At 41.3% G+C, this 16,594-nt stretch overlaps 1 protein-coding gene across 4 annotated transcripts in view; it reads right to left on the bottom strand.

The window, feature by feature from the left end:
• rerea (arginine-glutamic acid dipeptide (RE) repeats a) overlaps window positions 1-16,594 on the bottom strand; it is a 149,589-nt gene that overhangs the window by 78,556 nt on the left and 54,439 nt on the right. For 2 of the 4 annotated variants that reach the window (XM_027170529.2, XM_027170532.2), the window contains exon 1: window positions 15,005-15,497. The exons of 1 other annotated variant lie outside the window; for it this stretch is intronic. The gene's annotated coding sequence lies outside the window, so the exon portion shown is untranslated. Of the gene's footprint in view, window positions 1-15,004; window positions 15,504-16,594 lie in introns of those variants that run through there. One more of the 4 variants, XM_027170531.2, reaches the window with a different exon arrangement.

The raw sequence follows: 16,594 nt of genomic DNA, 5'->3' as shown, positions 1-16,594 counted from the left end.
AGCGTGGCTCATCCTCAACCCTCAGCACGTACGAGCAATGCTAAATCAATGGTGCATAAACACAGCTGTCAGTGTCTAAATCCATCTCGCACACAGATAGGGATATTTACATTACACACTAAAGCAGCCTCAAAACTCCTGATACAATTATAGGAAATACAAACACCTCACTGTAAAGGACAATAAATAACAAGATGAGACTGTTTTGTCCAAAAAAGTAGAGCAAGCACATCTTCAGTATGCAAAAAGGAGCATCCATAAGCGCACACAAGGTTCAAGATGATTAGCTTTCCTGTTAGGTCAGGGTGTCAATTTGCTGACATTTTTTTGTTGCTATCTGGTGTCTCGTCTCCTCTTTTATTTTTTAAACCATAGCGTCTGGCGACAGATGGCCCAGGAGAACAAGTGTTGCATTCAGGCGCACGCCTAACGGCTTGGCCGAAAGCACCTCCGCCCTGGATACCGCAGGATGGCATTACCTCTAATTAGGAGAGGCTTTTGTTTCTGGATAAGCCACCTTTCTTTTTGCGCTTGCTCCAAACCACAGACTGCGTCCCTTTAAGAGGCTGCCTTCTGCCAGGGATAACACCCTCTCAGTCATCCACTCTCGTCTGCGCAAGGCCACACGTCTGCGAATATAAATATGAAACTGGGAGCCTGGGCTGTACTATTTCCGATTACTGTGGAGCAGGAGAATGCCTGCAGAGACTCAACGGGTACCATAGGATTCGGAAGAAACAGTCGTGTCACTGATTTGTGTCTTGTGATGTCTTAACAGCAATCTGCCAAAACAGGGAAACAGGCTGGGGATGAAAAGGGGACAAAATAAACCTACAGCTCTAAATCGCCTGTCTGGGTGCACTTCCAAGCAGACAGCACTGTAAACATCATTTCAGATTGCTTCCTTGCCTTGGAGCAACCAGACAAGGAGGGGAAAAGGGAATGGAGGAGGTAATGAAAATGCTGCTGGAACAAGCAGGATCAGAGCTCCACTATCCTCCCCGGACAGCTCATAAAACATGCATTGAGCAGGGCTATTACCGGCCAGGGCGTTTTAGTGTGCCCGGCACACACCCACGGACGGCACGCACTTACAAGAGCCATATCCGCACCCTTCTGCTGCCTTCATATTAACTTGATTTTCACGTGAGGGTGCTCTGTTTAGAGAAAACATCATCACGCCGAGGCCTGCGAGCGAGCTGGCAGAGCGCATAGAGTTTGCAGAGCGTTTGTCAAGCCGTACAGTAGCGATCAGGAGATTAACTTGGCCTATCTGTGTGTGAAATGGAGACCTGATCCCTAACCGATAACGTGGCCTGCCTCCAAACAGAGGGCGGAATATTTTTCCATCATTTCACAACAACAGCAGTAATATATTAGATTACAGATCACATCCTTCGCAGCGTGTGAGGAAAGGAGGTCAGGGAACGGCTCGTGTTTTACCACAAAGCCTAGCAGAGAGATTGGCTGAAGCCATGTTAAAGCCACCACTGGGAAATAGCTAATGGAAAGCTTAAGTAGTGAGCGAATGGCAAGCACAAATGATCCCCTCATTACAGTCAAAATACCAATAATTCTATTACAATGTAATTTGAAGTTTTTCCAGATCACGAAAATAAGACACACATACACACACACACACACACACACACACACACACACACACACCCCTCAAAAAAAAAGACTCTTGGCAGCATTTGTCATCTCCAGTACAATTGAGCATCAAGGCCAGAGCAGTCAGCGTGATGCATTCAGTCAAGGGAAACACTGGATTATACACATAATGCGCACAGTGTTCCATGACAACAAGTTATTGTGCTCCAGTTGTGATTTCAGCAGCTTCACGCTCAGGAACAGACTGCTTAACTTTATCGAGCCTCCAGGGGCAGGTCTCTGTGGCTATAAGTTAAAATAGCTCACACATGCATGGCTAAGCTTGCAACAGCCAGAGCGAGTGTGTTTCACCACAGACCCACATTCATCTGACTGTACACATGTACACACACGTCAAGGGAAATGACTAGTCCATTGACTGGGTGACTGTTTTCACTAATAGTTTTCACTAATAATAATAAGCTTGGCTGATGTGAAATGTGGCCTCCCATTTTCATATCCTTCTTTCCACAGCTCCTTTACATGGATTTCTAGTTCCTCCTCATCAATCACCTCGACAAATGGGTCTTCCAGTCACCTTAGCGCTGCCTCCTCTGAATAACCTAAAGCGGACCTCTCGGTGCGGCTCGCAGCATGACGGAGTGCTCTCTGATGCAGACTTAACACTTTAATCAAAGGATTCAGACTCAAATCCACCTCCTGCCTGCACTGCCATGAATCTGTTGCTTTATTTACTTCTTTATATTTTAAATAGAATTCAATTCAATTTATTTGTATAGCACTCTTAACAATGGACATTGTCTCAAAGCAGCTTTATAGCGGCACAGAAACAGAATAAGCGTTTTAAAATTAAGTCGCTGTTTATCTCTAACATTTATCCCTAAATGTCTCCATGAATCAGCTTTCAAAACATCCCTGGCATCTGCCATCAATAAGGCTCTTCAAAAAGGATTGTTGTTTGCAAGATTTAGTAGCTTCGATTGAGAGACTCGCGCTCTATTTGCAGGGGAAAATGAAAAGGGGTTTCAGTATTCCACCTAAACTCAGACAGATTGCAGTACTGCTCCTTCGATCTCAGGATTAAGATTTTGTAGCATTAGAAATAGAATTTCGTAAAAACCCTAGCTTTGTACATGCTCGTACAAAGTACTAACTTAAGTTTCATCAATTATTCACCAGGTTCCTAGGTGTTAACATGATAATACCATCGCTGATGGCACAACACATCCACTTCGTCGGAAAAGAAATCTTTCCTGGCACTCCACTGACACTTCAGCTGATTGAGCTTTAGCTAAAAGTGTACTGTACTCAGTATATGCTCAGTATAACGATAAAGACATTCTTGGGCCGAGCCCTGGTTTATTATTTACATCATGCTCGTACTAAGCAAGCTTTCGATGCACTTAGTACTGCTTGATGTTATAGTAAACAGAAGAAGATGGGGTCTGTTTTGAGCTTTCTTTCTCATGTGGTTTCAAGGAGATTTCCCTTGCCATTGTGGCCTCTAGCTTGCTCATCAAGGATCTGAATCTACATCCGGATGTGTCACTACAATAGCTGTTCACAGTGTGCATCAAATTTCTTCTTCGTGTGAAAGTAGGCAGTTCTGTGCCACAGAGAGTAACAGACTCTGTGGTGATTGGCAGACGTCTGGCTTGCGAGACTATGACTAATCAGCCCTTAGGAAGACCGTTATGGCTGTGTGTAATCAAGCTGGCTCAGAGCCAGGAGTCTTACAGACAGGTTTGACAATTTTATGGACATTTGGATACAGAATAAAGACTTAAATAATACACACAGACACACCATATATCGCATCAGCCAATCAGAGCATACATCATTAGAAAAAACATGGAGAGACTAATAGAACTACTCACAGCATATTTAAGTGTTTTGCCCCAAAGTGCTGTGTTATGATGACAAGGGTGGTAATATGCAAAGCAATTAATATCATAGCATAATTCATTTATATATCAGCTAGCCCATCACGTATATTAAAGCTTCACCGTCCTGCCCTCAACTGTGTTCTAGTATTTATATGTGTTTACTACACACTAGCTGAAATGATGCATGATATCCTATATCTATTGATTATATGATTATTATCCTCTGCTAACTTTCTGAAGTAACTCTGTCAACAAGGTGTTGGCAAACGTGCCAGTTTATTCCTAATTCTAAAGCAAAATGGCTTTTTGAAGAATGTATTTTTATATATATTTTTTACTAAAATGCTTTTATTCTGCAATCGGCCTCCAGTCTTTTTTTGGCAATTTTCTCACTGCATTGTAAGCATCCAACCAAGTGTTTTGTACCATGTTGTGTTGGCAAATAATCCTAAAATATAGCAATTTTTAATAATAAAAGGTTATGTGATTATCCCTACCATGTACCAGAGTAGAATAAGTCACAAACGCCAGAGGAATTTACACAGCAAATCATATCGCCCCTGCCACCCGCTTGTGCCTCTGAAGCAAATCACCAAAATCCAATCAAGAAAACAAAATGACTGCAATTAACGTCAATGGGAATCCTAACCACCAAAAAAAAGTCCCCAGCAATGTTGTTAATAACCCCTGATTGGCACTGCCAGCTCACTTCCAAGCAAATTAGTTTTGAGCTAAGAGTGCATTTGATCTCGGCATTTGTGTGAACTGGCCACAAAAACAGCGTGTAACCCGAGCAGGCCGTTCGGAAGTGCCTGGGAAAAAGCTGCTTCTTCACAATGGAAACATTCTGTCCACAATGTAATCCATTGTGTTCATTCAACATGCAGAGCGTGCGGTGTTTGCAACCTGTCTGCTCACACGGAAATCGGTCTAAATGGCAATCGAGTGCGATAGGGAGTGCGGAAAAGCCCCATTTTCGGCTTGGCCTGAAAACGACAGCAGAGTCATGTACTGACTCAGAGCCAGAAACTGGGGAAGAGAGACATCCGAGTGGCCCACAAAAGTAGTACAAGGTATAAACAGCCAGCTAATCACGCCAGCCAATAACATGATGAATCAATGACTAAGCAATACTGTAGTGACTAGGATGTAATATGTAACAGCTTTGTGTAGCTGGAGGTCCCGGAGGGGCTAAACAAAAACATGCGCTGAGTAAAACCAGATGACAGCAAGCATGAGCATTAAGAGCCATTAGTGTTGCTAACAACAATAAGCAGCAATGCTAGACCAGGCAACAGTGAGAAGCAGATGAACACCAACTTTTCCAGTTCACAACAATCAATGGTGGGGATTCTTTGTAAGAGTGTGTTAAAAATATCCTAGCACATGATCCCATGAAAACTTATCTATGATGCATAATGACTGAAGAGAGGGAAAAAAACTGAGTTCGGTGATGTGTAAGAAATAGACTACAAGGAGTCGTGCTGTTAGAGGAAATCATCAATGATACTATGCAGAGTTACTGTTATATTTAAGGGTCTGAAAGATCTGTAATTCAAGTTTGTTTCAGTTATCACTTACATCTTAGTTAGCTACATACAAGCATTTCCTTAACAGCCTCCCTTTCTCTCTTGCTGTTTTATGAGAAACTTCACAAAGACTCTGATGGTCAAAAAACACTGAAAGCAGAGAATCCTTCTCTAAACGTTAATGAATTCTTAAAGTGATTCATCATATAAGTAATGTTTTCTCTTTGGACATAAGAACTCATTTCTTATTATTCGAGCCTGGGAGGAGACTCTGTGGATAAGCTTTTACTATGGACACAGTAATGTACATTAATACAGACCTGGGATTTGTGTTTCAGTCGTCTGAGCTGCTGTTACAAAAAAAAATGTAACATCACATTCTGACCAATCGATTAAGAACTCAACGCTGCTAATGTAATATTTAATATAAATTTTAGCATCGATATCAGCTCGTTCCATTCTGTTTTAACTGCTACATGAAAACGTCGGAGTACCTATAATTTCTCAATAGAGTACTTGACTTGTTTCATCATGCTCTCAACAATATGGTGTCACGTCGCAGTCCTACAGGGTTTTAGCTGTGCAATCTTCAAGTATAAAGCCATCATGCAGCCAATTTGAGCACTAACACGAGCTAATTCCACACAGGAATCAACAGCTAATCTCAGGTGAGCTAATAACCTTGGGCTCCTTCACCCATTCCATTACTTTAAGGCAAAGAGTGGCGTATAAATAGTGACACCATTTCTCACCAGTGGTCTGTTACGGTTCTATTTCAGCTTCCCCGTCATTAAATATTTATCCCTGCAGAGTGCCGGCTCATACCATGCTGATAAGCATTTACCAATCCAAATCTTTCCTGCCTGGCTCCTTTCCTCCCTATCAAACACACACACACACACACACACACACACACACACACACACACACACACACACACACACACGTTTCAAACAGATTATCTACAAGTGTTCCTTTAATCAGTGTGAGCCAGAACTAGAGCTGGCTCCTGAAGGAAATCCTATTCCTAGACATATCAAGAAGAAAAATCACTTCTATTATATAGCAAGAGGACAAGGAAGGATGTGATGGCTCAAATGTGAGAAGACATGCACAATGAAGGATCTCGATCCAAAATAAGTAAGTAAATAAATAAATCTGTGCAAACAGGAATTAGGGTTAGGTGATATGATGAAATCAACACTGTGAAATTGTGTCACAGTACTTCACAGTCAAAGTCTGTGTCTCACACACACACACACACACACACACACACACACACACACACACACACACGTATTATGTATATAATGATCTTTGATGACAAGTTTAAAGTTTCTGTGGAGGACTTTGTGTTGCAGTCAGAAAGTGGTCAAACAAATTTGCCCAAATCTGCATCCAGACAATAGACATTAATCATATCTCCAAAACCATGCTTCCTTTATTTTTCTTTTTTATAAAATTGTCCACGCCCTTCCCCAAAGTACTATCCCCAGCTCAGTTTGAAAGCAAAACAGATTTGCACTGTGCTGACATGGAAATGATCCCTAATTAAACATGAATTTAAGAGGCATCACTACTGTTGTAGCTGCTGCTTGTGTTTGAGAGAGAATCTGGCATGGTAAAGTAGAGAATGATGAAACGGTTTTATGCCTTGGCCTTGTGGGTGGCTACTGTTGGGTGTGAATGCAGCTCCAGTGAACTCGGCATGCTTCAAAAAGCTCCTAGGGTTGACCTACTGTACTGCTCAGGTATTCTTGGATGGAGAACAAAAACGTCTCTTTTTTTAGGCTCGGTGGGGAACGGCTCGGAGCCAGTCGGCTGGATTCCAGCATGGAGAAAAAAAAGCCTGTGAGGTGAGAGCTCAAAGGCACACAATGCAGAGATCTAGCTTACTCATTGGTTAAGTGTTATTTACAACCAGAGTGAATAACTTGAGCTTTATGACTATATTCTGTTATACAATCCTAAAAAAATGCGCTATAAAACTGTACTAACCTGCTTACAGTAATCCAGTCTCAGTGTGTTTAGATCAATGGGTCACACTGTCATTTGCTTTCACCCTCCCTTCCTCTCTGTCTCACACACACACTTTACAGCTAAGCAGCCACTACTCACAAGCTGGTTGAAATTTGATAAGCACAAGCCTGGTAGCTTTCAATGGTCACTAAACCCTCCACTAGCCCTGAGGGAGTGCCCTATCAAGTGAAAATGCAAATGCTCTGCTGCACTGCTGAGGTAAATGGCAGCTCGAGTGGGTGAGCTGTGTATTACCACAATAGAGTATGATTTTCGTTTTGTGATGATGATGAAGCCACTCGATGAAAGCACAGACCCAACTAGCCTCTTCCAGTTGTGGTGACTCCCCCCTTGATCACCTCTCCTCATACCCTACCTCTCTCCTCTGTACTCTTAATAACAATTTTTACAGGTTGGGGACACAACTGAATACTCTGAGTGAACAGAATGTGTTCTAAACAGATACAAACACATATGAATAGGAGCTGTACTATTGACTGTGCTTGCGGGAGAGGTTTACAGGGCATATGGTTGAGCCTGGAGGTGTGCAGTAGGACTGGGAATTCAGGTTTTTTACTTTCATACGGGCGTGAGCTGGTGATTAGATATGAACCTCGCAGGACAAACAAAGAGCATGTGAGCTTGCGGCACTGTCTGATTCATTTACAGCATTTACTTAGTCATCCTTAGTAACTACCTGGTCCGGATCAAGGTGATCAAGCTCAATTTTAGAACCAATTAAAGGTGTTGGATAATAATGTAGGCAAATGCAAACATAAAGCAGTGAAAACATCTTCAGTTTTTGCATTCGAGTGATGGAGCTGAGGTTGAGGAACTGTTAGAGCCAGAAATCATAGATCACGACAACAATGCTGCCATTCAAGAAAGACTGAATGCAAGACAGCAGTGAAAAAACAAGAAAGAAAAGTGGGCCACACCCACCTTAGGTGTTAAATACAGATCCAGATCCGAATGATTGGAGTATATCCGGCTCTGTAACAGATACAGATGTTGACATTTCATTTCATTGCAGCTCTTTTACAGAGATATGCTGAGGCATGCTGTTAATTCAGATGTCACCATGCAGATGTGAAGTATAGGTTAAGCTGAAGAAAATCTCCACGCAGACAAAGGAGGTTAAATTCAGGTCCCGATGAACAAAAGCACAACAATCGCTAAAGGCCTGGAGAATCAAAGTGGTATTAACCTCAATCTCGTTAATTAAAGCCAGCTACTGCAGCTTGGCAAAGACACTAAAATCAATTACCTCGCAGAGTACTGATCCATCACATTGCTTGTTTACAATTTAATCCTGAACTTGTCAAAGCCATTATTTTCTTAATAATAACTTCCTCTCCAGGCTGCTTCGTCTCGAGCCTCATCTCTACAGGAGCAGAAAGGTCGTAAGCTTTAGCGCTCCCTGGGGCATAGCACGCCGCCGCTCTAATTATTCCTATGTATGAAATGACAAATGAAGTAGATCAAACCCAAGGTACCAGGAGGCCTTAGGATTTCTGCTCAGATGTACGGGTTAAAACCGAGGTCGCTAACTGCGAAAGTGAAAAGCAAAACTAGTTAATATCGTGTGACAATAATTATGTGGGTGACCTCTGAGAGGATCAAGCTGTTCCAATTGCAGAAGCTGATCTAATTGCACTTGTCGTCTCACTTCTCACCAAAGGACGAGGAAGAAAATTCTTACTTCTAGCATAATTGCCAGCTCATTCCATGCTGACAAAAATAATCAAATAAAACAGGTTCTACAGTCCCTGCATGTGACCTCGAGAAAAACAATAACCTCAGCAGCTGCCAGAAAAAGGGGTCCCAGAAACTAGTTAGCGATAGCGCATGGCGAAGATCAATGAGCAAATGATTAGCAAACGCACAATTCACAGCATGCCAGTAATCATTGAGGAATCGCTCCTGCATTATTTACAGCGTAATGTATAATTCAGCACTAACAGCAGATTTAATGCATAAATAAAGCTGTTGTGCCCTTACATTAAATGTTTACTCACTAAAACAGGATTCGGAGCTACAAGCATTTCAACAGGGCGCCTCTCAAACTTTCAGACCAGTCATCTATTTTTTTTTTTTACACGAAAAACACTAGAATGCTTTCCAGGTGCTTTCATCTAAAAAATCGAAAGGAAAGCATTCAGATGTGCTCGGCTGTCGAAAAACAGACTGGAATGTTAAAAATACAAAAATAAATAATTAGATTATGAGCTGTTAATGTGAGCTGAATGTTTACTCAGCTTGAGATATAAGCAATTCAGAGCAGAAAATGTCTTCACTTCAGCCTAATCAAGACTGTAGATAAGGTAGATATCAAAAACAGTCTAATAGCCAGGCTAACAAAATCGACTAAATCCAGTAATTTAGTAGCTAGACCAGTGTGCAAATAAAAGCTCCAGTGTGCTGGTTCTCCAGAAACCTGACCTGCTTAAAGGTGCTAGCTAATGACATAAAATAATGTGTCAAGTTTGTTAGCTAGTCGATAGAGATTGACAGAAATAAAGTAAGTATAAGAGCACGAAGCCTCTCACAGTCCAACGTGTCATTACGCTGCATGCAGAAGGTCTGGAATGCTGTGTAGTGTGTGTTCTGGACTGAGCAGCTTAGGTCATAATGACAGCATGAAAAGTGCGTCACTGCTCCATAAAGCACATTAAACATTAAAAACTTTTGTTCTGACTCAGTTTTACTACCTCCGACTAAGAAACCCGAAAGAACACCCCTGTAGAGCTTAGTTATACCGTCTATATGAGAATTTAATGGTAAATCTAAAACATCTAAACAGTTAGCTAAGCGAAATATGAGGAGGGAAATGTACATCACTCATCACAGTTGGCTCAAAGGTCAAAATGAAAAGAAGAAGAAAAAAAAGCTTTCAGTTCAGGCTTCCAAGGTAATCTGAAAGCAGGATTTTATCTTGTGGTTGAAGTTACATGCCCACCAGGCAAGTACAAATTAAAAACTAATAGCCCAGTCGTGAAATCTGCTTGTCCCAGGCACTCGGCTACTGATTTGTTCACGCTTTCCTTTAATGGTATTAGCATATGAGGGGAGAAAGCAGTGTGTGTGACAGCTCAGCTCCTCTTTACTGCCTTCAGTGTGCTGAATAAACATGTCTCCATTCCCCCTCTTTCCCCTTACCATTACAAGATGTGGAGGGAAAAGAAAAGAAAAAAGAACTAGAGCTGCTTCTTATTAAAAAAGATCAGCTTCGATTAGCCCAACTGTTCCTCACCAAGGAGCTGTAGAGATTTACACTCCACACAGAAAGAAGGCAGTGTTTCACTTTAAAATCTCAGTCAAGTTCAATCAGGACTGATTCTGGATGAGACTGAATTTGATCCGTCTTCACACGGCTGGAATTCACACGTCTCTCCCGTCTGTCGTGTTTGTGGTCTGACCTGTGGCCTGTCTCCCAGGCGATGAGCAAGCGTCTGTAGTTACTGTATCTATTGTCACAGCCGAGGTGCTAAGAAGGAGCTTACATTCTTGTAAACAAAGCACATTCTCCATACAGGGACACAATTAAGCCCTCATTTATGTGCTCTGTGCTTTACAAGGCAGGCTAACCTTTAATAGAGCGTGTCGATTTTTGCACACCAACCATGCGTACGGTAAATAAATTATGAAAGCAACCCCCCTCTCTCCTCTCTCCCTACCATTTATTCCCAAAAGCTAAAAATCTGCTCTGCTTCAAAAAAGTAGGCTGAAATCCTGGTTTGATGGCGTCAAAGCAGACAAAATCCAAGAGACAACAGTAGAGCGAGGAGGCTCCAACATGACATTAATTACCCCTGGCCTTTCTGGAAATTCATTAAGCATAGCATTAACAGGCTGCGCTGTGCCATTGGCTCTCAGGGAGAAATGCTGCCACTACAGACGGGCAGACGGATAGAGTCGCTTCTATCGCGCCAGCAGATTAAATAACACGCCTCCCTGAGCCCTGTCACTCAGATCCCTCCGGTTTGTAAAGGAAAGCCTGTTTGCAGCACGATGCCATGTGATCCAAATGATTGCTTGATGCCTGTGTATAGAATGTTCAGGATGCATTTCATTCATTGGAAACTTGACCTTTAGAGCTATGTGTAAAAGTTCAATATTTAGACGAGCCGCTCACGTCATCTTTGTACAATGACTAAGTGTTTACGGTTTGCCATTCGCCGTTCTGATCATGAGAGCTGTTTAGATCAATTTTCGTTTAATAACGTGTCTGCATGTTCACACTTTTAAGAAGCACACTTGATATTCTTATTGGCAGCTGCTGGGAAACAGACGTCAGCTGTTAATGTACATCTAAGCATTAAACATTTACTAGGCTTTCTCCACTCGCCTTTAGAGAGACAGGGACGACGCATTCAATCATACGCCCACACTCTGAAAACAAAGCCACAAGCTACCACCATGATTAGCTAAAAATCTCTATGCCACATTGGAGTCACACCGTTCTCCCCGAGCCTCACCTTTAGACGTAAACAAATCCGACATTAGCACGACTGTGCACTGCAGAAACACAGCGACTTGCTAATTCAATTATTCAGTGCGAATAAACTGCTGCTTGACCTCTGGGGAGATCCTTGAACGCAGTGACACAAAAATTCATAGTGGTTTCTGAACTAAAAAAATTAAAAATAAAGTGAAAGGAGGAAGGAAGGAAAAAACCCAAACAACAGAGTTGCAAGCAAATCCAGTTTCATATTCATATTCAATGTAAAAAAGATTTAATTTTTTTTAAAAAGTAGCTGTCATTATTAACGTCAAAAGAAAAAGCGCCCTACAGATATTTACTCACACGTCTCACACATCTAAAATGCTCACGCACTGTAAATCCATCTTAAAATCAGTAGCACGGTTAAAACCCCTGCTTTGTTTTATTCCAACAGATGTTATACTACTTTCTGCGTTGTATTGTTTGACGTGCTAACAACGCTCAGTGTAGATGTGAGTTTAAACAATGACCTCTCAGTCCTCAGAACACTCGAGTGATGCTAACGGATTTGAAACGAGGTTTCTTTTAGAGTAATACAAGACAATGAAAACATGCTGTGCCTTGCTCTGGCTTTCAGTTCCTTTGTGGGAGAGTGTTCTCCAGAGCTGACTCGTTTTTACCTCAGGCTACCCTCAAAGGCAAGACTAGCAGAGTTCGCAAACTCTACACTCCATAAACTGAAGGATTAGGGTGAAATATTCTGCATATGGTTCCTTCTGATGTCTTATCCTCCCTGAAAACAAACTTCTTGTCACTTTATCTTTGGCACCTTTTTACATGGTAATGTGAATGCAGCTTCATACATAACTGGACTCCTCTTGTACATTTTAATTATTTTTAAATATGATTAGAAATACAAGCTTTTCCAAGTTAAATGCAACAAACTGCCTATCCCTTGATGATCCAGTGGCAATGAAGAGTATAGTTTAATAGGAAGCAATTTTTTTCTGTCCAGATGTTTACAGAAAGGAAAAATCCCTCCTCCAAAGCGTTTATCTTTCAGTCATCACTCTGACTCATGCTTTGACAATGTTCTCTGTAGGAACTCGAACCAAAGCGTTCAGCATATCGCTAAAAGTGAGCAACTGCCATGGAGTCTTTGATCTATACAGAACAACCAACACAACTGTTATCAGATGGTGGAAAAATATGTTGTCTTTGCAAATCTTATTCAAACCTTGCACATGATAAATATGTATCGAGGTCAAAGGTAGAAGAAGGCTTTAGGGCACATAATAAACAGTCATTATTGTAAGAATTAGCCAAAATTGTGGGCTTTTTAAAAAAAAAAGGCTGTTGCATGTGAATTATTAGGAAGTGGGAAAATCCAACATGCATGAGTGAAACAAACTACATGTGGATCAATGTCTTAGCCTGCAAAGCAAAGATATCGATCTAAAATCAGCAATTTATTTTGGTTGTGTTGCATAATTTTGATTTTATTCAGTCAGGAATCTCACTCAGGAGAACCAGCTACGGATTGCTCCATCATGATAACCTAAATCTTCCAAAACAGACTCAAGAGATAGAATACGAACGTTGTTTGTCTTCTTTTAAAACGTCATTGTAAGGTCCATTGTGGAGACTCGCATGGTTTCGCCCTGAAGTGGAAATCTCTTCCAGAATGACATCAGTGTTAGACATTATGACTAGACTTTTTATTATATTAAGTATATTACATGGTGCACAGCATGTGTAAAAGGTTCAGAAAAGAAAAAAGAAAACTCAGCAGAGCGTTTAGACGACATGCAAACCATGTATGGCTGATAAAACAGTGATTACAAAAGGAAAAAAGAAAACAAGACACTTCCCCTTCACACATGGGACTTGTAGACTGATATCAGATAAGCTCAACTGTGAAACAAATACTGTTTAAGATTAGCCTTCCCAACCACCACCCATCCTCTTGCATTTTTTTTTAAACACCCACGCTGCCATAGGCTTGACTAATCACACACAGGCAATCACAGACCAGGGTTCACGTGGTTTATTCAGCTCAGGGGAAGTGAAGCTGACTTGGCTGTCCTCTGCAGCCTCCAACTGGTCAAGCAAGTCCATCAAAACCCTTACGGGTTTGCAGTAAACAAATGGCTCTAATTCATCACTTCAAATCTAGAAGGCATTGCATGGGGGAGGACGCATAAGGGAGAGTTATGAATGCTCATCAGAGACATGCCAGTTGGACTGAGTAGAAGTTTTGTGGTTTTGCTTATTAGTAGTCATCTGATATCTTTGGGGGTAGATAAATCTGATTACAACGATGACTGAACATGTGATTTTGTTTTGCTACGTATTAGTAAATAATTTCACACACACACATAACGAACACTTTCGGTATATTTTTGGGAATCCTAAGTATTCTGTAGACGTAAAAGCTTCCGAGAAGTCTTTTTGCTTTGAAAAGGATCCAAATGGAATCTCTTTAAAAAGCTGGAAAAAAAAACACACCCACATTTCCAAAGAAATGCATCCCATATACACTCGATCTGACAACGATGGCGAAGCACCAAACCCAAAACTACTACGTTACCATCTAATTGCAAAGTAGTGCTGTTTATCTTTTTTTTTTTTTGGTTTGAACCTTTAGGTATTTGTAAATAAGGTCATGTAGAATGTACCATAAATTTCCTTTAAAAACAAGAAGAAGCAAAAAAGTTTAAAGCATAATCTTGTTAAAAATCTTGTCCTGTTATGAGAAGGATTGTATAAGGACAACGTTTCCTATTGGAATGTGTTTAGAAAGATACACAAAGAAGCCAAAACTAATCTAAAGAGAAGGACTTATAGAAAAAGGCATAAAACCTTTTATAAACTGTTGAAACACAACTGTGCTTTTTAACCACTGGACAAAAGAAACCCTGCTTTCGAAAGGTTAAAAGGTTAAATGCAGAAGAGTAAAACTGGGAAGTTTTGACTTTCTGTTGAAAACCATAAAACGTTCTGGTGAGTTTTTGTGTCCAAAGATTTCACAAAATGAGATTCTCTAAAGAATAAAAAAAGAAGAAGAAAAACTGAATGTTTCTGATATTTGATCATGGTTTTGATTACATTCTACAGAAAACTGTTCCTCTGTGTGAGTTCTTCTGGACGGCTTTAAAGAGAAACTCCTTCACACAAACTTTCTGTAAATAAAATAAAAACTTTAAGGTTTTTCCACTGAAAGAGTTTTTTTGTTGTTGCCTGTTTGTCTTTCTGTGAAAATGGATGTGTTTACAAAATGTGTTTCCTTTAAGCAGATTTTCCTTAGAAACCGGCAAAGAGACCAAGAAACTGAGAAACATTTAGTTTCACCGTCAAAAAGCTCGTTTCCTTCTCATTTAATAATAAAAGTGAAAAGTTGATTCAGGAGTGAAGCTCGAGCTTTGAAGTTAGCATTGTTGCTAACACCCCCCCCACCCCCCTTCCTCCCTCCCTCCTCCCTCTGTTTTACACACTGTATTAGAAACACTCACCCCGCCAGTCTGGTGGTCTCCAAGTTCCGATGGACAGCTTCAAACCACTCCGGACTGTAAATAATCCCCCTTGTGTGTGTGTTTTTGTCCCTCTGTCGACAGAAGGAAGCCCAAACTCCTCGGGCCGGGGCCCGAATCCACGCGCGCGGAGCTGAGCGGTCTCGCGCAGCCACTTTATCCTACATGCGGATGGGAAACAGGCTCACGCGCTCAACAAAAGAGCGAACTCGTTTCCCTTCACACACTCGCCTTCTGGTGAACAAAAACACACACCGACGCGCGCGCGCACCCACTCACTCACGCGTCGGAGCTCCTTCCTCGTCTTCCGTTTCACCGCGTGATAAAACTCCGAAATGTTTGAGAAACGGCGCGGTAGTTCGAGGCGAGGAAATCACCGAGTTCGCCGCTTACACACTCCGCTTCCTTTTTTCACACACACACACGCGCGCGCGCACACACACACACACTCTCCCTCGCTCTCTTTCATATGCGCGCACACACATCTCTCTCTCTCACTCTCTCACTCACTCACTCTCTCTCTCTCTCTCTCTCTCTTTCAGCTGTTCACCAGACGCATCCACATGGCTGACCTACTAGTCTTTCTTTATACAGACACTATGAAGGAGAATTACACCACCCTCACTCCCTCCCCCACACCACGCATACACACGCACGCACACGACACTAAAACACGGACTGGATCCCAATTAGCGCGCGCACAAAAGCGTCCTGATTGATGCGCCGGTAAAAAGCGAGATCAAGTGATGCCACAGTGAACTGCAGTAAATGAGCATTAACGTTCTGCAACACCAGGCACGTACACACACACAGGCATTTAAAGCATGCTGTTGATGAAATAATGTAAGTGAGGAATGCATTTTGCGCATTGATTTGTCTCGTGTGTGTGTGTGTGTGTAATAGCTGATAAACGGCGCGCCTTTATGATCCTGTTGTAAATGATGATGGCAAACAAAGGCTGCAAATTCCACATGCATATGCGTATTCACTTTGCCATGGCTTCTGGGTAGCATTTAAATCTAAAGGTTAGGTACATGTTTAAAAAGAAAGAAAAAAAAGGGTTCCACAAGGGCTCTTAGCTTGATTAATGTGCTTGGTTCTAGCTTTCTTTGTAAAAGGAAACTCCTCTTTTGGAGAGTTCTACAAAAAGGAAGGAAAAAAAAGCTTTGGGGTGTTTTTCCCCAGAGAGACAAACAAAAGAAACCTCTAGGGAGGCAAATCTGATATGACAATGTCAGAGCATGTGACCTTACATTATTACATAGTAATAAGTAACTATAATATATAACTATATTATTAAAACAAAGGGATTTAAAGACATTTTATGTAGAATCTTTCAAAAGGGAAGTTTTTTCGCCTAAAAGAATCTCCTTCAAGAGCTACACTATGAATATGTGAAGAAAAATCGTCATACGATTAAAACCCACACAAATCTGATGGTGGACCGTGTGACCTTATGGTCTGTCTCCAACCGGTAATAATAACCTGCACAAAGAAAACAAATCAACAGTTCTAGTGTAATATAATCTATATCAGACTTAAAAATGAGTCTGACTCTATATACAGATATTT

This window comes from Tachysurus fulvidraco, chromosome 23 (assembly GCF_022655615.1).
Source record: "Tachysurus fulvidraco isolate hzauxx_2018 chromosome 23, HZAU_PFXX_2.0, whole genome shotgun sequence".
NCBI lineage: Eukaryota > Metazoa > Chordata > Actinopteri > Siluriformes > Bagridae > Tachysurus > Tachysurus fulvidraco.
The sequence above is the reverse complement of the archived record's forward strand: the minus strand, read 5'-3'. Positions and strand labels throughout refer to the sequence as shown.